The sequence below is a fragment of the Anomalospiza imberbis genome, chromosome 11 (assembly GCF_031753505.1).
Source record: "Anomalospiza imberbis isolate Cuckoo-Finch-1a 21T00152 chromosome 11, ASM3175350v1, whole genome shotgun sequence".
NCBI classification, from domain to species: domain Eukaryota; kingdom Metazoa; phylum Chordata; class Aves; order Passeriformes; family Viduidae; genus Anomalospiza; species Anomalospiza imberbis.
Window position 1 is genome coordinate 15,190,170 of NC_089691.1, and position 23,355 is coordinate 15,213,524.

Below are 23,355 nucleotides of genomic sequence, written 5' to 3' on the forward strand. Positions count from 1 at the left end.
AAAGTGTACTGTGCAGCCTTGGACATGTAGGTTTCATTCATGGACAATTTAAAGCATATTAAAAAACTAAAGTCCTTCCACTTTCTTCAAGTACCTCATTAAATGCAAACCCTTCCAGTGCAATATATATGCAGTATGCTATACCAAGACAATGCTGTTTCCAGTGTCAAATAACACACTCCTACACAGACCAAGTTTTTTCATTACTGATATTCTTTTTTAAAAAATTACACCAAAAGCTTTAATTGAATGATTAAAGTTTAATCTCTTACCAGCTATGATTGAGTCCTTATAATTGTAGTCTGAGCACCTTTTTGCCATTATTGCCCAGCAGCTACAGCTTCAAGAGCCACAGCATAGAAAGAATTCTGTTGCACATTACACTCTAACCAAGAGCATCAAGCAGAACATCAAGCATAATGCATTTTCCATGTTTAGCTCAGTGAACAAGCCTTTTTCCCAAGACTGACGAGTTAGCCTTTAACAACAGCAACCAAAGGCAAAAGGATTATAAGAAATTTACCAGCATTTCCAACAGGCTTTAAAGCAATCTAATTAGGTAGCCACATGCTATGTTTTGTGAGAAAACCAGCAAACTAATAACTGGATTGTCATCAGAAACAAAATGCTAACAGTGAAATACTACATTTTTCTCCGCCATCTGCATCCTATAAAATCCTGTCAATATCTCATTGGGCTGACAGACTGTCTACCAAATAGCTTAAGAAATATCTGCCCTATTTTAGGCTTAGAACTACAATGAGAGGCATTCAGGTTTAAGCACTACCTTCCAAAAGAAAAGGATTCAACACCTGTTAGATGCAGAATTTCAACTTTACAATGAAGTAAAATTTTGCAAAACATTTATGATGAAATAAAGTAAGATTCATGGATACGATACAAGATGTTAGTCATCTTCACTTAAAACTTGAGGAACATATTATCACAAAATTTGTGTTTGTAGCTTTACTAAGTCAATTACAGGTAGTAGTTTACAATACCACTAAACCAGTTTCAGGAAAGTGAACTTAACACATTACCCACAATTACACCCTATGAATGTTAATTACTTTGTTTTGAACCTTACCAACTACTACTTCCCTTTCACTTCCTTTCTCAACCATTCATCTTACTGACATCCACAAAGCAAAAACACTGAAAATAGACAAATGTTCCATTAATGTAATGATTTAACTTACTGTACTGTGCTACAGTATTTTTTCCTTCTCCCAGCTTTCAAAGAACACTGTTTACAGTGTGAAAACCTACTTTACCCTCAAGCACTCTATTTTAGGAGTGTTTTGTTATTCTCTAAGTTATTTAAAACTACGTACTTGTTATCAATTCAGAGCAAAGCTCCCATCGATGCCCTTTCTAATACTGCTAACCCAAATGCAGCACTGCTTTGTTTCATCTGCTAAACGATGTGCCAGTGTTTGAACAATTTATCCTTAAACCAAGAGCTTCAGAGAAACAGCTGCTTAACAGTAAAAAAAATAAGTCAAATAAGGTAAAAAATAAAAACTATTTAAATACAGTATATTACTATAATTCAATACAGAAAAAAGTTCCTTTACTGTCTCATTTCTGAGAAAATATATCAGAGACAACAGAAAACACAGGATTAACATCAATTTAAAATATGAAAGACAATCCTTGATTATCAGCATCACATCACATTCAGTCCTTACTTTATTCCCAGGTCTTAGTAAAAGACTAAAAAGATTTTTCAACCCTTCCCAGGAAATAGATTAGGTAGGCATGACATTTCCCCACTTCACCGTCGTATGTGGTAATAAGCTTTCCTTTTGTAGCATTTATGAATTCAAACAGTGCTGGGGTTAAGCCGGAGCAAAGCAATTTGGCATGCTTGCATCTGCTTTTATCAGGGAAAGGAAAAGCAATCCATGAGGTCTGGACTGACCTTAAAGCACAAGTATTTATTTGGAGATTCTAAGGGCTTACCAATTGTGTTTGGTAAGAGGGAACTTAAATTTGATCACACTCACGCCCAATGTCACCTTAATTCAGGCAATCACCTTTCAGTTCTTCTGCAGGGCCAATAACGTAATTGGTATTCTGGTACTACAAATATTCTCTCTTTAAAAAGGACACATTAACTACACACTCCTGTTCTACCATGCTTCCTTCTACAGGACATAGCAAGTTTCCAAAGTTAGCTGCTTCCAAATTCAGATTTACTTTAAAAAATTAAATCTATGCTGGTCAATTTTAAATTTTTAAATTTACTTTAACAAATTAAATCTAGGCTGGTCAATGCAATTACATTTTCAAAGTCTTTTGATTATATTTTCAAAATTATCTATATAATTCTCTGATGTTTCTGATATACAATGGTCCCAGAAAAATATTAAAGTCAATCATCTTATGAGTAAATAAATACTAGAGAAAATTGCCTTAAAAACCTTGGACATATGAAAGAGCTGGTTTGGAAAAAATGCATTCAGGGAATACACTTCTTCCTCTAGGAACTTGCCACTCCTGTTTTGTTTCAAGACAAGACTTCTCCAGCTCTTTCATGAAATGTGAGCAACTTTCAGTGTTTCCAACTCTTATGTCCACAATAAATTAAAAGAAATGCATTAGAAACAATTAGTGGGGATACATTTATTGCCTCTCAATGACAAAGATACTTGATCAAATTTAGATCCACTGCAGTGCAAGCAGTAAAAAATGTGAATACATTGTGTGCTGCTTTGCAAATGGAACTTTTCCATCTTTATACCTAATAAATAGTACTGTTATTGCCAGATAGTGATGTGCTAGTGATTAAGGTTTTATTATTCTTTTTTTTTTTTACTTTATTCACTGTTCCTCCATCTGGAAAATCTGAGACTATTTTAAAACTGACAGTACATAAAATTAATTCTCAATGACACGATAAGCAAGTCCTATATTTCATACATTCTAGGTACACCAGCATCCTATATTCAAATACAGAATGTGCAGATTAGGAACTTAGGGATACGGTTTAGTGACAGTGCTTGGCTAATGGTGGGACTCAATAATCTTAAAGGTCTTTCCAACCTAAACAATTCTAAATATACATTCCACATTATAAAAATTACCAACAAGAGAGAGAGAACCGTTGTAATTCTTAACTCCTCTGCTGATTACTTGAACTGAGCATAGAATTACAGAAGGAAAGACTCTTCATTCCTTTCTTCTCTAAGTTCCCTTCAGAGCTCTTGTTTTCTCTGTCTGGAGCCAGACTAATATCAGCTCAAACACAAACATGCCCAGAGAATCAGGAATTCAAGCCACACATTCTCACAAAAAGATAAATTGATTCAGTTCACCAGGGCTGCTCAGGGCTCAAAAGCAAAGCAATCAGGCTCTCAACGAGACACAGAGATCACCACGTGCAATTCCGTTACAGCCAAGGACAAGGTTCTGCAGTCCAGACGCTTCACTGCCATTTTCTGCTCACCCAGCCTGTGTGCTTAACATCCCACTAACACACTAAGGACAGCCCTAAACTGCCTCTTCAATCCAAAGAAAAGCTGCACGATTCTCTTAATTTGACATCAAACCCAGATCAGTAGCTAATGCTAAGGGGCAAATCATAGCAGCTTCAGTTGAACTCAGAGCTAAAGGGGTGAGACAGCAGCTTCAGGACAGAGCTGGCTTGTATTCACCACTCACTACAAAGGTGCGGTGAGTTTCAATCTACATGACTAGAGCATCTAAGAAATGTGCTCATATTAGGGCAGAATTAACCACCTCCTCTCCAGAGAATTTTCCTCCTGCCAGGATCTCTCCAAGGAAAAGCAAGTCTGACAATTAATGTAGGGAACAGCACCTGACAGCAGCTGTGCAGATGTGCCACCCTAAAGGACGCAGGTATTGCGAGGGATCGAACGGATATTTTCAGCCTGTTCCCAAATAAAGAACAGGAGAAAGAACTGGGTGTATGCATGTATGAGTATGAAATGGAAGCCAAATCTACCTAAATTAAAGATAATTATAAGGAGGTTATTTGGTTCAAGGTCACCTATGGCAGGCAACACCACAGTTAACACAATAACTTTAGATAAAAAGATTAGACAGGTACAAACAGCTGTAAACCTACAGAGTGCTGCTGCCACATACAGACCTCCACTTTCTAGCTTCTCTTAAATGTTTTCCTTTGAAAATACTTTTATTTATTAGAAATATTTGTTTTCTCCAATCTCTTTTTTCTTCTATGTTTTTTAACCTATTAACAGCTCAACTGCCTATATATATTAAAAATTTATGTACCATGCCATAAAAGGCAAACATGATCAGAAAAAAAAAAGCAAACTCCCACCACAGCATAGCATACATTTGCATCTTCTGGGCTGTACAAATCTGGTGTTTAAGCAGTATTTAAGCAGTTCATCACAGTAATTTACAATTTATAACAACACAAATTCATATAAATTTAAATTTCACTGCATAATGTGACTATCTTAAATTTCTACATCTTTCATTTATGTTGCAGGCTGCTTTAATTATCCCAGATCAACTTTCTGAATGTGACAACAGAAAAAGGTGAAGATGAAGTGAAAAATGAAAAAATGAAGTTGCTGAAACAAATACAAGCTTATGAGATACCTGAATCTCAGCAAAATAGCTTATTGATGAAAATGGGTCTTTGTCAGGTTGCCTGATGTAATATCCAGTCTCTTTTTAGCAAAAAGACCACCCTATTTCTACTTTAGCTATTAATCAAAGAACAATTCTGTTACATGTTTATGAGCAAGTACAGAATGCTGAACTACCTTAAAAGACTAAACTTATCGTGATATTATACACACAGACAACTATTATGCTCTGCTACCTAAATTTTAGGTATTTACCCACTCAATACACAGTGAAAATCCACAGTTATGCAGCCTTATCTATCTTAATTTCCTGCTTTCCATCGAAATCCTTGATGCACACTACTACATAAGCAAGACTTATGCAAATTCAGAAGAACCATTAAAAAGTCACTTTCAATTTGCTTGTGTTTCCCACCTGGCATTATTAATCTAGGGAGCAGACACAGGACCAGTGCATTTATTTTTAAATACACTGGCATTAATCTTTGCAAACATAATTACACCAGCACAACTTAACCACTGTGAACAGAGTAGAAGTCAGCAGTTATTCTCTAAGATTTGGAGACCCTCAGCATATCAACTTTCTCTACATTTTCCCTCTATCACTCAGCCCTTTTGTCTGATAGGTAAGCCAGGTAGCTAAAGAAGTTGTCTTGTCAGCTTTATTTTTAATCTCTGCATGCAGATCTGTCTGTGTAACACAAAGGGTGTAAGGCAATGCTTGTCACTGCAATGTAAGAAATACACTTACCTTTAGAGTATCCTCTATACATTAATAGTCATGTTTACTTTGTACAGCTACTACTTTATGGAAAAAGCAAGGAGATGTTGCTTCCCTCTACTGCTTTAATGACACCATTGTTTGGTCACTAACACTGAACTTATCCATCAGTTCTGTACATGGAGAGGGGAGCCAAGGCTGAAGCAATTTTGGCCAGTGCCAATTTGCCACAGAAGTTAAAAGGGACTGCCCTGCACGTGAGCAAGACAACTCAACACAGACAAAAGATCAATTTGTACAACCCCAAGTTTAATCTGGAAGATGATTAACTACCAAAGGAAGTGGTCACTTAATCCCTCTCAGTCTCTTCAAATGAAGACAAGCTTTCCAGCAGATCCACTTCAGCCAAGCACAGTACCAGCCTCCATTGAGGGAAATGAGAGAGATTTACATTCCCCACGCAGGAGTTCAAAGGAAAAACTTCAGTGATCTCTTCAGATCTCTACCTTGTAACCCTAGGTACAATTTTTATCTAAGTTTAGCACAACAAGAAACACACATTTCTGCAAAACCAAAATTGTTCAAGTCTTTCCTTCAGTTTTCCTGGAAAACTTGATGGAGAATTACTTCTTCTCTGTACCTCATTACTGCTCCCAAAAAACTCCCACTTCTACCCTCTTCCCTCTTTTAATTTCAGAATTGCACCTAAATTAGAATGATTCTTCAAATTATTTAGAGTAGCAAGAGCTGGCTACATAAAGAGTAAGATACCCATTCCAACAAAAATAGGTCAAGTCAAGGAATAAAGCTGCATATCTTTTAGCTAGAACTTCAGAGTTAGGAAATAGCACCACAGATTTCAGGTGCTTTTGTCTTTATCACTGCTGGAAATATTTAGAGAGATTAAGTGTGCCTATGTACATTATATATGCATGTTTTTATCAGCATGCATTTGGGTTATTCCCTCAGAAATCTCTCACTCTTGTCCACAGAAAATCTGATTCAGGTTTTAGAGTTCTTACTGGGAGAAGAAAAACAATATACAAAATATATTTTAGCCTTTATATGTTACAGGTTTTGTGACAGAAGCAGCAGCTTTCTACTGTTTAAAATGTTCCTGTTCACTTACATTTTACTTCTGAGTTTGCTTTGGATATTATTCATCTGTGACATTGCCAATGATTTATTCTGGTCAGAAATCATAGGATTTCTTTCTGTGGAGCAAACCAGTGAGCTTTCTGAATGAATTATCATCAACTCCTTTCTTTTATTTTTTTTTTAACTTTTTTTTTAAGGAGGCCAAGAACTGGTTTTCCCAACTAACTGCACTCTGGAAAGTTCATTACACACTGATTCTGGTTCTGTGTCATGCTCTCAATGATTATACAATGTGTACATGCTGTCTACAATGATCAGGTGAACAGAATTCAGCTAAACATCTTTATCTAATTTTGCAAACCTAGAACAATATGTCACATTTCATTTTCATGAGACTTATTTCAAACTTTTTCCAAGCAGGTCTTGGGTACCAACCTGATCTTTTTCTTTTTCTTTCCATAGCTCTCTAAGTCACCCCCAGAGCTCATCAGATAGAATGGCATCAGTCGTTGTTGAGCTTCACAACAGTCATATTGATTGGTATCTTCCAAAGGCACATTGTCATCATTTTACCACTAATGGGGTTACGGGCAGACACACACTTTGACATCCCCCTTAGATGTGATAAATGCAATCCTCATTTTCTCAGATCTTGTGCAATTCACCACAAACCCATCGATCACAGAATGACCCCTTCTATTCCACTGAAGCTGTGAAACCCAAAGATACAAATATGTTCCTAATTCATATATACACCATACATTCCACAGTCCTATTTTGCATTAGATTGGGGTGATTCAGCTCATCATTTCCATGATGAAAATACCAACTGGTGTATTGCTTTTGAATATTGCTGTACAGCATCACTTTGAATAAAACATTATTAACAGGTTTCTCCCCAACTATAATCTATCTCATTCTTGAAAACCAGAAGCCATTTCTGACATGTGTCACATATGAATCATTTTGCTTGTGGACTGCCACAATCATTATTATTATAACAAATAGAAACCAGTTGGTGGTTGTTACCAGCTGAAGTTTTATTTGGAAATTTTACTCTAGTAAAAACATATTTAAAACTAGACATAACAGACTAGAAAAATTTCTTTCTATGCTTAACATAGGAAAAACCACTAATCAGCATTTACTAAGAATTATGGTTTGTGCACCTTTTGCCAATATTCTCAAAAAGAAAAAATTGCAACACTAAAGCAGTCAAGTCAGTCACACATGAACTTAAAAGAGTAATCAGTACAAACTCAGTGCCCTAACATTGCTCCTATCACAGAACTACAAAGAGTGCAGAGATTATGGCGAGATTTGGCCTAAGGTACAAAATTCTAGATGCACTATTTTGGGAAAATATTATAAAATCTTGATATAGGCTTGAACACTTCAATGCTAAGTAAGTGCTCATGATGAAAAAAGAGATGCCTGTCACTGCCCTACTGAATTATGAAACTGTTCCTAGTTTTAGTTCTTAAATATATAAATAAAAGCTTTCCGTATCTCTTTTCAGATAAGGAAATTGCAATTCTTCTTTGGAAATTAACTTTCCATCTAGTTCCTGGACATGTTTTTTTAAATTATTATTTTTGAACCACATGTCATTTAATTATTAAATGTGGCTTACATTTGCATCTCTGGAAATAGTTTTTTTAATTCTCTCTTCTTCTACCATTTCAATTCATGTGAATGGGGTGTGAGCAGGTTGCTGACTGTGCTGATAGGCAGGGAGCAGGGAGAAGTCCTGGCTCCACATTTCATTCAGATAACAGAAACCTGCAAGCTGCTCAGTATGACAGATGAGCTCTGTGAGCTAAAGCAACTCGTTCCGCCTGTCAGGCTGCAAGAGCCTACAGCAGCAAGATACAATTGTGATGACACCACCATCACCAAACTGGGTCAAACATACGGTCACTTTAAAACAGAATGTCACCCGTTCTTTCTACTTGAGGAATTTGATTCAGTGACACTAAAAGCTGTTAGATCCCATTAGCTTTATATCCAAGTTCAAAATGAAACTGTTTCTCTGACAGTATTTGAAGGATCCTCTTTGCCATTAAAGTTCGTAAGAATCACAAACTGTCAAATAATGTCACTATTGCCCAGAGCGAGCGGGTGCTTTATGAGCACAACACTCTCCATGCTATACCAGGGGAGTGGGGCCTTTGGAGTTATAGCACCATTATGGCCTTTGTGGGTTAAATGCACTAAAATCATCACAGACTTCTAAAGAAAATTATACAGATATAAAATGTGTTCTTTAATTGCAGGAATAAAAATAAAAGATATCAGAACTCATGCCTATACCTATTATTTTGTTTAGATTACCATCTCATATAAGAATTAACTTTTTATTTTTAGTGAAATAAAAGAATTATTCAATGAACAATAGTAAAAATATAAAGATAAATGAAAAGTAATATTTAATAAATGGTTCCAGTTATTTCCCTCAGTCATGGAAGATTTACTCATGTCATACTGGGATGCTGAAATACCCCACGCTATAGTGCAAGCATGTACTGTTCAAAGATTAAATAACTGTTGTATACAGGTCACACCACATGCTGGTTCTAGATAAGATTTGGAAAAGCAGATAATGAGATGAAGATAGTTCTGGTCATACTCTCATATTTGATGATCAAAATCTTGAATGTATTAAATGATGTGTAAACCCGTCTTTTTTAACAGAATTGCACTATGTACGTGTTTCAGCACGGATACATTTAGTCCAAAAGTACTAGAAATGTAGAAGGAAACAGCAAAGGTCTCAGACATCCAAAAGTAATTTCCTTCTCAATATTTACCAATTTGTGTTGACAGTCTGAGTCAAGCTCAAATCATGGACTCAGGCCAAATAAAAATTCCCAGCCTGTTAGACTCCACAGTTTAATTTAGGTACTTCAATATAGCATAATGAAGACATTTTATATATTTCAGGTTTTGATGTATCTATTCCTGGGTTATGTTACATACTTGCCTTTCTAGTTCAACACAAAAATTTTCAGAAAAAATATTTTCAAGAAAAACTTCTCATGGAGCCATTCTGTTAGGATGATTTGTATTTTTGTGCAGTTAAAAACTTATATAATTCTTAAAGATAATTGTTGTTTACTTGCTTTGATTTCTAAATGTCTTTGATCTCATTCATTAATATTCATTAGACCTCTGATGTTGGACTAATGAGAATCTTACACATTTATGGGAAGTTATTTAAACAATGCTTTCAATTTTTTTTCTGACTTATGTTTTTCATCAACACCGACAATACCTAATTCTATGTATTCTCCAGTTTTTTCTTCAAACTTCCTGAAGACATGGTACACATTCTCCAAAACAAAAGGGAATTCAACAAATGCATAACTAATTCAGCCGATTTTGAGCATGGAACCCTAAGCAGATAACAAGAGAAACACATGATATATGTGTACAGAATGAATAATGCTCAAAGGAAGAATCCAGCCACAACTTTTCAGCCTCAGGAGTTTACAGGCACAAAAGCAGCAGTGCTGTCACCAGAAGACAAGAGCAGCCACTGATATTTGCCATCCCAGGTGCACACACAACTGCAGGAACAGCGAGGCACTAGTGTGCTTTGTATTTCAGAAAACATCGGCTGTGCTCAGATTGAGTTTCTATTGTTTGCAGTCCATATCCACAGGAATCTGAAAGGAAGAGTCCCAGAATGCTGCCCAGAATCACCTGCATGGCACACACAGCATAAATAAGAAGCACCCAAGGGAACTGAAGCAATCCACCACAACATGGCAGCAAACAGATTCAATACAATATATCAAAATTAATACATGCGGGGTTTTTTTTTTTAGATAAAGCTACACCAGTTTGAAACCATCCATTACAGAATTTTATCTAGGAAGTTACTCCTACACTGCAAGAGAAATAGCCATTACAAGCTTCCTAATGACAATAAAATAAACGTGCAAATGCAGCAAAGTACATGACTATGCAGTGCCCACAATAGCACAGTCACACCATACACCAAATTTCCATACACAGAGAGCCACTGCTCTGATCTCAGTATCAAATAATAACAAAAAAGTTCAAAGACTAAGTATTTCTAATTCTAGGATTTCAAATTTATCTCACAGGATGGTTAATACCTAATACCTCAGAATCTACTACCAACCCCAAACTTTTCAAAAGAGTTGCTTTGTATATCAAAGGTTTCCACTGGTACAAATGCTTTATTACATGTAAGTATATGAATATGAATGTGGTTCTATATCACAGTTAGATGCTGCTGCTATAACACAGTTCTGGAAGAAAATAATAAAGTAATTTTAGAAGCTCCAAGTAGTATCCAAAGTATTTATATAAGCCAGAATCCTGATTATGTGCCCATACATATCACTCCCAAAGTGAAGTGTTATTTATCTTCCTCTAAAGAACAATATTTCCACCATTTCTTCCTTTCTGTTCTTCTCTATTCCCCTGCATTCAGATCCTTATTCTCGGTCTGTAACTCTTACCCTCAAGCTCTCCTCTCACAGATGTGCCATCACAGCATCCATCACACTGGGCTTTTATCCCATCTAAGCAAGTCTTCCCAAAACCAGCCACACATCAGAACTAACATGACATGGAAAGCCTTAATATCACAATACTAGAAGCCAATTTTTTTCCCTGGCACCTGGGAAAGTGAAAAACAGGATAACATATTATTTACCAGAAATTTTTCCAAGAAAGTCAAGTATACACAATGCTTGGGGTTTTGGGGTTTCTTGCTATAAAATATATTCTAATTCAAATATCCTACAATTCCCAATTTTAATATTTTTTAATTTTTCTTAAATCATACTGTCAAGGCCTAACAACTACAGCTTCAGTTGCAGCACTGGGAAGGCTACATCTCACAACAGGTATAAAACACTGAAGTTAATTAATGGACTAGGATTCAAACAGCAAAAGAGGAAAAGCTGACACAGAAATCTTTCTCATTGAAAACACTTAGGTAAATAGGAATGACAGTGCCTGCTACCAAATATAATGAATCAGTGGAGGGAAGATTGCAAATTATACTAATTAGTAAGAAGCAGGGAAGAAAAAGAAGTGCCTCAAAGCAGGAGCAGCATCTTGGCAAAACCCCCAGAAGCAAAGGCACCCAGTTGAGGCCCCACCATCTTCTGTGTCCTTCAAAGGAGGCACCCAGCAGTCCAATGTCTGCCCTATGCAATTAGAGCCAACCAGCCTGGGCAAACACCTGACTTACTAAAGCAATTTTTTAAATTTTTTTTTTCCATAAACTAAAAAGAAACTAGTGTGTTGCTACTAATGGCCAGACTTGGTTACATCCACACAGACTGAAGCAGCTGCAGTTTAAATACAAACTGAACCAATCTTTGGAAAGGTAGATGAGTGCTCTGCTTACAACGACATCTATTATTTACTTCTGAAAGCACCACAACTGCCCACATGAGATTTTACATTCTCCTACACATAAAAAGACTCAGAACAATTTTCTTAACCTCTCATATAACTGCAAAATTTGTCCATCCTTCCAGCAAAATGTGCATGGAAACACCGAGTTTTGTTAAGTTTTAGTACTACATTCATTCAATCAGCATGTTCTGCCTCATTCAGATTTCACCTCCTTAAGTCAGAAAATAATATGTCAGAATGCTCTTGGCAGGAGAATCTCATTTGGTTAAATAGCTCAAGACTTCTCAAATGAATGTAAACTTTGAAACATGTACTCATGTACTCATTTTTTAATGAAAATCATTATTATTGCTTTGAAAATTTCTTCATTCCTACAAGTATCATTAAAAATTTTTGTGTCAAACAACCCCAAATGTTTCAACCATTCTAGAGACAGAACTGGAATGCAAGGGGACTTATATAACAGCCTTTTTTAGGACAAAAATTAGGCTCTTACAACACAGTTCCTTTTGTATTTAATAGAAGCCCACTTCCTTACTAATTGTCACTGTTTCTGTGACCAAAAACTGCAATTAGTTATGCTTCACAACACACACACGAATCCTTTTGTGGTTATATTATTCAACCTTAACATGAATAGCAGGACTCTTATAAATTCTAGAGGAATTGCATCACCACGCCTGTTTTATTAAACCATTTGTGGCAAGAGACAGTTAAATGCTGTGTATCTTTTAAATATATTATTCTAGTTGAGAAAACAGTTCGTCTATCAGATGAATTAAAGAAGCCAAGAAACCAAAAACCAAGACTACTATTTAATTTGTACAAACAGTACTTAATATTTAAGATCACATAAAATATTTTTTTAAATGCATTACTAATACTGCCTTATTTTCAAATAGACTTCATAGTTGCAAACAAGTTTCACTAGAAAAATAGAACTGACAGCAAAACAAAACCAACAAAGGGAAACAATTTTCATTAGTTCAAATGAAACTAACCAGGGCTACCAGCAGTAAGAACCCAACTTATTTTAAATTCCAAAATGAATCTCCTCTCCTGACCTTTATAGAGCTCAAAATGCATATGTACACAGAATAAACAAAATAATTTGAAAGCAAATTCACTGAGTGTGCCTGACCTTTGAAACAGCACAGATAATTTTAATCAGATTTGCACAATGTTAGTCTGTCTCAGGTTCCTTGTAGTAACACAAAGATGACAAAACTACTTAAGGAAAGAAAAAGACAACATTTTACCAAAATAAAACCATCTTTAAATATTATTTTAAATATCCCCAAGAGTCTCAGATTCAGAAAAGATTCCTCTGAAATTCTACTCCCTCAGTATCAGGCTAAGGTGCATAACTCAGCTCTAGACAAAAAAGTCCCTTCTGCCAGTTATGCACATTTCTCTCTCAGTTAAGATGAAGACTTCACATCAAAAGGAAAGAAAAAAAACGTAATTTACACAAATATTTTAAAAATTGGGTTTTGTAGGCATGGCCTGTAGTTGCCTCCTTGATCACCTAGCATGCAGTGGTTGCTTAAAGCTTCTCAATTACATTGACTACCTTAGTTTTTTCAGAGTTAATGACTAAAAAATATCAAGAGCTGCAGCAGAAATAACCTGACTAGTAAAAAATCTCTAGTTACAAAGAGCAGAAGTTCTCAGAAATAAAAACAAATGAGCCTTAGCTGAACTAGCTGGCTAGCACCTTCCTTTGTGGAAGGACAGATGTTACACCAGGAGTTAAACAGCATTTAGAGCTACCAAAGCTGACCATTGCTTGTAATGATTGGAAAAAACAAGGAAAGAAACCTTATACTTTATACAACCTTACACTTTATACAAGCCCCAAAGCAAGTGGTTCTATTACTTGTGCCTGATGAAATGAGAATTATTAGCATGGGGAGCTGAAAGCCCTGTTTAGGTTCACAATGTTTAACCTCCATCAAATTAGAACTTCCATGCCAACAGCAACAAGAGGATTCTGCCCAAGTTGAAAGACATAGCATAAACAAAGACACTTTAAAAGCTGAAGTTTGGCTATGGTACTTTTGAGAAAAAGCAACAGTGAGCAGGACAGAGAGCCTCATTAATTATTTGCCCAGTTGAGGGATGTGATAGAACAACATAGCTTTGTCAAATAATTCACTTTATCTAACTGCACCAGTCCAAATTACTCCTGGCCTAGTTGCTTTTAAAGCTTCACTTCTTAGCATTTACAAAGAGATGTCCAGTTTAATAAACCACTTAGAACAGATGGAAAGGAAACATAAAGTAAATACTATTAAATACATGAATTTATAAGTATTCATGGCTCATAAATGAATTTTCTATATTGGCTGTTTCCTTGTAGAAACTGCACTACCCTTGTAATTCTTATGAGCAGTAAGGTGAGTCAAAAGTGTTTTAAAGAATTTGATCTCCTTATCCAGACTCAGATCATTGTGAGCACACCTGGTACTATTTGACGTGGCCTCTGAGACAATAAGCAAGAGAACAGCATTCTGAAAACCAGCTCTGCTGAGAGCTAACACATGTTGGAGGTGGGCTCATGAACCACACAGCTTTCCAGAACAGCATTCCTCCATTTGCGTGTCACTGATTCATTCTCTGAAACTGCTGCAGGCCAGCCAATCCTTTCAGATTGTGGCAACAACCACATTTCTCTTCTGCCACACTATTCTGGTCTTCTTCTCTCTCCTTTGCTCACAGAGAATTTTACAGCTTGTCTGCAACAGCTATCTGATATCCTCATCTATTCCTATTAAGGAGTTTAATTTATTCAGCTTATCAGGAAGACTGAGAAGGGAGCTGATCACTGTGCACAGACACTTGTACAATCAGTCAGTGTGAAGCATTCTGACCTTGCAAACAGAGTTACAGAGACCCTGGCACCTGGAAATAAATCCCACTGAGTGCAGTGGGTGGTTCCTTACAATATTGGCAAATATTATTGATAACTACACCACCCAGTCTCAACACACAACAGAACCTGTTACAATGTGTTATAATAGCTATAAAACATTTAAGAAATAATGTAGAATGATTTTATCATTTCTAATGCTGCCTTCATATTCCTGTTTTCAATATACAATGAATGTTCACATACATGATCAAAAACTAACATTACACTAGAAAAATAAAGGAAAAACAGATGCCAAATGGAATAGAACTTTTAGGTTCATATTTTCCTTTCAAATTTTTAAGCAATATTCGACATCTTTAGGCATTAAAACAAACACCTTTAAAAAAACTTGTTTTCCTGAGAAAGTAATTTTCATTTATTTGATTACTCCTATCAAAATACCTATGCTCAACTGCACTGTTTTGTCTAACCTTCGAGTACCTCAAATTGTATCTTGCATAAGATTCTTTGCACTGTTTAGCATCAGTATCCAATCACCTCTTTCCTGATTCAAATCCTCTCATAAAACTTCAAACAGTAATCCTGATTTTTGTTACAAAGTTGCAGACAAGCAGGTATTCCCACCCCACATCTATTTACAGTTGCATTGCTACAGGGGGACTGCCAAGAATACTCTCTGTATTCTCCCTTTTCCAATTCAGTCCTTAGTAGGACAACTCATGATAGTTACACTTATTAAAACTTCTTACATTTATAATATAACTATTTCGCTACCAATATTTCACTATCAGTTTTAAGAGGCAAATAACCAGTCTTACACCAGTCTATAATGATAACTGAACACATTAATTGATAATAGTTTGCAAAGCAATGGAAACTGAAGTCCAAGGTCCTAAAATTTTCTAGAAAAATATTAGGTAGACCATTAGGTCTTCATTCAAACTCTGTTTGTCTGCATTTTGGTTTTTCAATAAATATGTGAATCTAACCATATTTTTAAAGAAGCTTACATATTTTCTTCAGTAAAACATCTGCCTAATCAAAAATAAGACTTAAGAGACTCATAAACCTCAGATTTAGGCAAGCTCTCTTCTGTCCTTTCCCCCCCTTTTTCTAATATTGAATGTTTTTAAAAACAAGTATCACCTGAAAATTTCTCTGCAATGAACCAAATTCTGCTCTTCTGAAATAGGATTCATCACAACCACATAATTCTTAAATATTTACTAACACAACATGCACTAAAAAAAGACTGAAAGCCTGAAATCATAAGATGTCCCATCACAAGAAATAAAAAGGAGGCATACATTTCTCTGCAAGTGTAATTTCAAAGTCCTTTCACAGAGGGATCTAAAGACTGTCAGCTAGGTTGCTCTGCTGCTGTATATTAAATAAGCAAGTAATGAAGATATTGGTTTTGATTCATAAAAATGACAAAAAGATCATGGATAAAGTATACAAAGTTAATGATTTTTCCTTTCTTTCCTTTTTTTCTTTTTGAAAGGGAAGTATCAGGAAGGTAGCAAAAGTCAGGTAAAGCATCAAAAGTAGTGACAACAAAGACAACAGAAAACAAAATCAAGCACCTTTTCATTTTAGTGACCATCTAGAAAAACACTACTGCACTAATACTATTTAAAAGCTATTTCAAAATCCAAAGTCTCTATGAAACACTTTACTTCCTACCAGATTAAGGAATCATTATTTTGTTTTCACTAACAGAACACTGATGTTCTTTCCTAATGCCAACTAAATGCAAATTTAAGCCTTATGTGTTACCTACTGCTTTCTAACAGGCCTTCATTATCTCTTAGTTCTCAGTTAAGACTCATGCACAAATCCAGCAAAACAGTTTAGAAGGTACTTAATTTTCAGTATTTGCATAATAACACTGAACAGGATAAATAATATGCTTACTTAGTGCCAAACATCAACACTATGCCAATTTAAAGCCTTATTCTTTAACATTTCAGAAATAACTTTGAAAGCAAATTAAATGACATATATAAAGTATTCCAACAATTCAGTATGCAATGACTTCTGAACAACAAAATACCTGCCAAGGCCAATACCTATGAGACACATCAGATTTTCAGTGACTTAAGACCTTGCTAAATCTCTGCAAACATTAATGCTAAAAAACCTTTACATTCAGAAGAATTGATACAAATATTTTTGGCTCCTCATGCAGTAAGACAGAGCATTATTTTGATAAAGTAACAGACATCACTGCAGTGCCAATACAGAAATTCTGTACTTTGGAGTAGCTACAAATGTGAAGCAGAAAAATGCAGCTGTTGTTATGTATTACAATGCAAATCTGATGAGCTACACTGGGAATATTCAGCATTGCAGTGCAGATTGATGAGAAGAGAAGCACATAGTCTGAATAAAATAAAAAGGCTTATTTAAATCTCACAATAAGGATATTTTCTTTAGTACTGTCCAAAAGATTAAAACCAGCTTTTTTTCCCCAAGATTTCTTGACAATTTTTCAAGTTTGCTACTAGAATAGCCATGCCACTTCCAAGAGGAGCAGGGCTTCAGAAGCGCTCTCTAAATTTGAAAAATTCTACCCTGTTACTGTAACAATCTGCAGGGACTTATGCGCACACCTGCTCCCCTCTGCAGGTACCCTCAGCCCTCCCACCCTGGCATATCCCCCTCAGGGATTACAGTCTCAGGAACCTCCACTCTGGGGCCTTTTACAGCTTGGGATTCCCCCTCACAGTCCAAGCACTGGGGGAGGAGAGCTCTTTCAGCACTTTTCCAGTCTGTTCCATGTAGGATACAGTTAGCAGACTGTCTTGGAATTGAAGGGAAGGAAGGAGGAACTAGTCTTAATTAAGGGCTTCTGCAGAAACCCCTTCAGCAGCTGAGTCACTGAGAGCACAAGTGAAATCTAATTGCGCAGTCTCCAGTGACACTGCAGGGACACCGAGGGCGCTGGCTTAGGCACAACCAGAGCCAGATCCAGCCCTTTCCAACAGGAATCACATTGAACTAATGCAAGTTTCCTTTTTACCAGTAAAGCTTTCTAAATGCTGATTATGAAGCTGCTTTTGCCACACAAGCTAATTTTATCCATAGTTTGTGTGCACATTATTATGTGCAGAGGTAACTCCTTCACGACAAAAACTTACATGCAAAAGTGAAAGGCTCCAAATTCTGACATTGACTGTTTACCATGGATACGCAGAATTATCCTGTCACTTTAGGGACAATCTTATTTCCCTCCCTGGTACCCAAAGGAACCCAACAGGCATTTTATCAGCAAACAAAACAAACTGAGATTTGGTTAGGCCTTAAATAAATAAATAAATAAAAACCAAACAAGCAAACAAAAAAAAAAAAAAATCACAATTACATACGCATTTGAACACTGCACTCGGAAAACATGAGTTATAAACTGCAAGGATGCACAAGGAACACGTTGCACCAAACATGTCTGAGAGTTTTAGTTGATAAATTACTGGTGGAGTAGAGAAAGACAAGAAGAATGAATGTAATTTATTAAGACGTTCTTTAAAGCGTCCATCTCCCCCTAGAGCTTATGGAAATAACAAAGCAACAAAATCATGTAGCCCTGTAAGAATAACTAAAATCTAAGTGAGAAAAAATCTACAGGAAGGCAAAAAAGACACTTGAGATATTATTTTAATAAGGAGAAAATATGGATGATACTGGTCAACTTAGATTGATGCACAAAATTAAACAATGCCTACACAGCACCAAAGTATCTGAAAGTAATCAATTTGCAGTTTGTAATCATTCTCCTGTTAGGATCTGAGTTTAGAGAAATCAACAACATTTTTCTTGGAGACTTAATATATCAACATTTGGTCCTCTGTAGAAAGCATGGCCAATTTGTCTGAAGCTGTTTATTTACACACTAAAGACATTCTATACACAGATCAGCTGACAAAGTTGCAAAGTGACAATATTTTTAACCTTTGCAGAAACAGGCAGAATTATAATATAAATAAATGTAATTGACATAATTGAAGCTGCAGATACTAGAGAAGAAAGAATGACTGACATGTATAAAACTGAGTAATTCAATTTTCTGCAAATTCACAAAAGGATTCATGTGACAGATGACAAAACGAATGAGAGGATTATACATTGTAACTATAAAAAGGCAAATCCTATAAAGTACATACACAGTTGTAATATGCAAGAGAAGTGGATAATCCCATGTGCAATGTTAAGTTATATGAGCTGACCCATTGTTTCCAATAGCATCTCTACATCCTCCAATTTTCCCAGCATGTAAAAGTATTAACTTGGTCACTAGCAAAGTCAATGGAAACTGCAAACACACAGTTCAAGCTAAAATGTCAAAACTAAATACTTTTAAATACTGTCAAACTAAAATACTTTACTATGACTACAGGCTTTGTGTAACACATTCTTCTCATTGCACTCTTAAGACTGAGACATAAACCATAACAAAGAAAACAAAATTATAAGCTGAATAAAAGCATCTGAAAAAAAGATTAAATGTTTAATAAATAAGTGAATGAAAACAAGCACGCTCCACAGCTTTCACATATTGCTGCCTTAATTCTTCTAAGTTTTCTCAATACTACAATACCAATTAAATTAGCATTATTATAATAGCATATTTTGAAGAGATTGAATTAGAACTTGTATTAGAAGTGCAATACTTGGAAAAGTAACAGCTCCCATTGAATGAAACTAGCAGCACCTCTGATGAAATGTCTCACAAGGGAAAAAAAAATAAAAACAAGCTGCAAGAAATAAACTCAAGGTTTCATAGTAAGTGGTGAAATTGACAAGCAAACTAAACTCAGCTTTTGCCAGCACTCTGCCTAACACAGGATAAAAGCAGTGCGTGTGTGTGTTTAGAATTTTTCAGCAGACAGAATGTAACTTTTAAAGACAGGAAAAGTACTTTCCTGTCATTCAAAGATTTAAAACTATTCAGAATGTCTAAAAGTGCATTTGAAAAGAAATGTGAATGCAGGTTATGAAATCAGGGGACCTGCTATTTATTGGAGATAAGCCTGAGGAAAAAGACAAAATATTTAATGCCATTTTTCCATTAGACATTTCAGTGATTCAATTTAAAATTAAGATCTTAGCACATGTTCTGTAATGCCTTATCTGAATCACCAACATCCAACATTCAAAAATGAATACTTTAAAAACTGCTTACGGGTGAACATATTGCGCAATTGCTCTTTGGACTGAACTTTGTACTTTCCTCTTTTTAAGACCATGAAATCATGTAAGATTTTTAATTGCACTACACCCCCCAAAAATAATTTAAACCTAAAATATTTTTTGTCTCAAAACTTTTAGCTGAAAATCTCTGTGCTCACATTTTAGGTTCCATCCTACAGCCAAGAACAAGAGGACTATTTTAGGGAGGGGGTAGGGAGCAGGGCTTTTTCTTGTCTTTCATCTTGATTTTATGAATTTCTGAAATGAGTTACTAGGAATCTGCAATATACATCTATTTACTGGACACATGGCATCCTCGGAAAAACATAGCGACCTTTATCTAGTGTACGGTATTGTCACGCAGCCTACCCATGTTCAGCTATAATCATGTAGGAACTGGTATAAAAGCACTTGATGGATCACTTCGACAAAGCACGTAAGGTTTCTGAAATGGTTTTAAGCCTTACTGCCTTACACAGAAATTTAAACTTCAGCAACAGCTCAGCCTCAGTGATGCAAGCATGGGTTGGCTGCTGCAACGACTGCCTAGCGTCTTGCGGGAGCATGGGAATTAATGGATCTGCCATAACACACCGTATGTCCGCCGCTCACCGGGGGACCACAGCAGCGCCCACGAGGGGCAAATAAAACAATTTTAATTCGCGCGAAACGTCCCCACGAGGGTATTTCCAAATGCGGCGGGGAGGGACAGGAGGATGGCGAGGCCGTGACGGGGCGGCGGGCGCGGAGGGCACGGCAGCGGCACCGCCTCAGGGAGCGGGGCAGCGCTGCCCGCGGGCTCCGCGCCCGCTGCTCCCGCTGGAACCACGGGCAGCGGGGACAGGGACAAGGGGCCAAATGAACACAAAATGGAGACTTACAGTCCCGCTGTGACACGCGTGCGCGGCCCCGCCTGTGGCGGCGCACGGCCGGGAGGCGGGGTCGCCGCGCTATCCGGCCCGGCCGGGACGGTGGCTGAGCGGCAGCGGCCGGTTTTGCTGCCTATCGCCTATTTTCGTCCCTGTCGCCGATCTCCCCCCTTGTGGCGGGCACAGCAGGATCGTGAAGCGAGCGGCTGCTTGCCGCGGTGGCCGGCCCGCAGGCGCCAGCCCTGCCGGGGGTGAGGGACACCTGGGCAGTGCGGGAGCGCCGTGCCCAGGGCCGGCCGTGCCCAGGGCTCGCCGTGCCCAGGGCTCGCCGTGCCCAGGGCTCGCCGTGCCCAGGGCCGGCCGTGCTCAGGGCTCGCCGTGCTCAGGGCCGGCCGTGCCCAGGGCTCGCCGTGCCCAGGGCTCGCCGTGCCCAGGGCAGGCCGTGCCCAGGGCTAGTCGTGCTCAGGGCCGGCCGTGCTCAGGGCCGGCCGTGCCCAGGGCTCGCCGTGCCCAGGGCCGGCCGTGCCCAGGGCCGGCCGTTCCCAGGGCCGGCAGTGCCCAGGGCTCGCCGTGCCCAGGGCCGGCCGTGCTCAGGGCCGGCCGTGCCCAGGGCTCGCCGTGCCCAGGGCCGGCCGTGCCCAGGGCTCGCCGTGCCCAGGGCCGGCCGTGGCCGGCCGTGCCCAGGGCTGGCCGTGCCCAGGGCCGGCCGTTCCCAGGGCCAGCCGTGCCCAGGGCCGGCCGTGCCCAGGGCTCGCCGTGCCCAGGGCCGGCCGTGCCCAGGGCTCGCCGTGCCCAGGGCCGGCCGTGCTCAGTGCTCGCCGTGCCCAGGGCTAGTCGTGCCCAGGGCCGGCCGTGCTCAGGGCTCGCCGTGCCCAGGGCCGGCCGTGCCCAGGGCTCGCCGTGCCCAGGGCCGGCCGTTCCCAGGGCCAGCCGTGCCCAGGGCCGGCCGTGCCCAGGGCTCGCCGTGCCCAGGGCCAGCCGTGCCCGAGGTGAGCCCGCAGGCGAAGCCTCACTAATCGTGTGGACGCCTCCCTTGGCAATACGAGTGGCTCATGTTACAAGTGGAGAAAGTGATGCTACAGTGTGTGCTGCTCTTGTGCTGCTGCCCCGCGTATCTGGTTTAGACCCTACTGGAGACAAGAGTTGAGATGCTCCCTTCCATTTTGTTCTCATCTTTGCCTTTAGTTCTATGTAGGAACAGTGAGACTATCAGTCTGTGCTTCCGTGCAGGCAGTGATGTCCCTGCTGAATTCCCTGGCACAGACATGGATGTTGGAGCTCCTTCAGTTCAGTATTGGAGTAACACAGGGCTCTCTGTAGCAGCAGCTCCTTCCAGGGCAACACATCCAGCGCCATCATCAGCTTCTGTCATTAAGTAATTCTTCCATCCTTTTCCTAAAGGAAAAAAGCATGCTTAGTGCCTTGCTTTCGTTCACTTGAACTGAGCTTTTTTTGGTGAAGACAAGCTCTTACAGCAGAAAGCCAGGTTTCCAGTGGGTATTTGGGTTGTAGACAGTTTTTTTTTGGTACCCAAGAAATCTCTCTTACACAGCTACTTTTGTGTATATCCACTGTAGGGCAATGAAGTTGCTGAACATTACTGTTACTCCAGCACTTCGAGCAATCAGAGATGCTGGGCTCAAGCCCAAACCTTGAACTTTATTTTATATGCTAAAGAACATTAGTATGAAAGACATGTTTGATGTATTTGCTGGAGCCAGTACCACTAAGAAGACACTCCTACTGACAAGACAGTCCTACTGCTGTATTAATGAACACTGCCACAAATAATGACCAATACTCCAGTTGTCTTAGTTTATCCTGTAAACTCACACTGAAGACATTGTTATCACCAACCCATGAACGTGGTATCAAGTGTCATTACTACTGAATGCCAATAGAACACCAAGACTGCCTTCTGATGCCAGTGCTGTGCATTATGTCTCAGTGTCTGTACTTCCCATACAGCGAAGTGCCTTGTCTAATCCCAAAAATCACTCTGTGCTGAAGTGACAGCATCAATTCCCCCTGCTGTTACACATTTTGTCACCCTTTGTGACACTGCACAGCAACAGGTCCCTTGAGACATTTGTCTGCAAAGCGACCCTAGATATGTCCCTTTTACAGTGTGTACACCTGTCTTCTAGAATTAAGCAATTGAGACTCTAGCAGTGGCTGCTTCTCCTATATGCACTTGATCCTGAGAAACATCCTGACCACTCATTTTGTTTATAAAAGCAAACATAGTGGGAGCAATTCCCTTACCTAGTACAAGTGAAGTGTTTTGCCATCACAGGGTCACTTTCTTTATTAATGATCACGCTTTTCCCTTCCTGACATGATTTACTGTCATTAATTGTTAAGGAGACCATATCATTAGTAAAAGCAAAGACCACCAGACTTGTAAATGGACAATTTCACTGCCATTTGCAAATAGAAATCCATCCAAATTAAGGGATGCTGTGTGAGTTGATGTGCCCATCACACCCTCATGAAAAGACACTCCTTTAATGTGTGTTGTCTCTTGTTGACTCATATTTTTAAACAGGATTGAAAAACATTTCCTCTTTTAAGGTCAGCAAGAAAAGATAAAAATTGAAGACAGTTTTG

At 38.5% G+C, this 23,355-nt stretch overlaps 1 protein-coding gene across 1 annotated transcript in view; it reads right to left on the reverse strand.

The window, feature by feature from the left end:
- FHIT (fragile histidine triad diadenosine triphosphatase) overlaps window positions 1-20,877 on the reverse strand; it is a 535,025-nt gene extending 514,148 nt beyond the window's left edge. The window contains exon 1 of the mRNA XM_068202109.1: window positions 20,758-20,877. The gene's annotated coding sequence lies outside the window, so the exon portion shown is untranslated. The remainder of the gene's footprint in view (window positions 1-20,757) is intronic.
- Window positions 20,878-23,355: the final 2,478 nt, after the last annotated feature.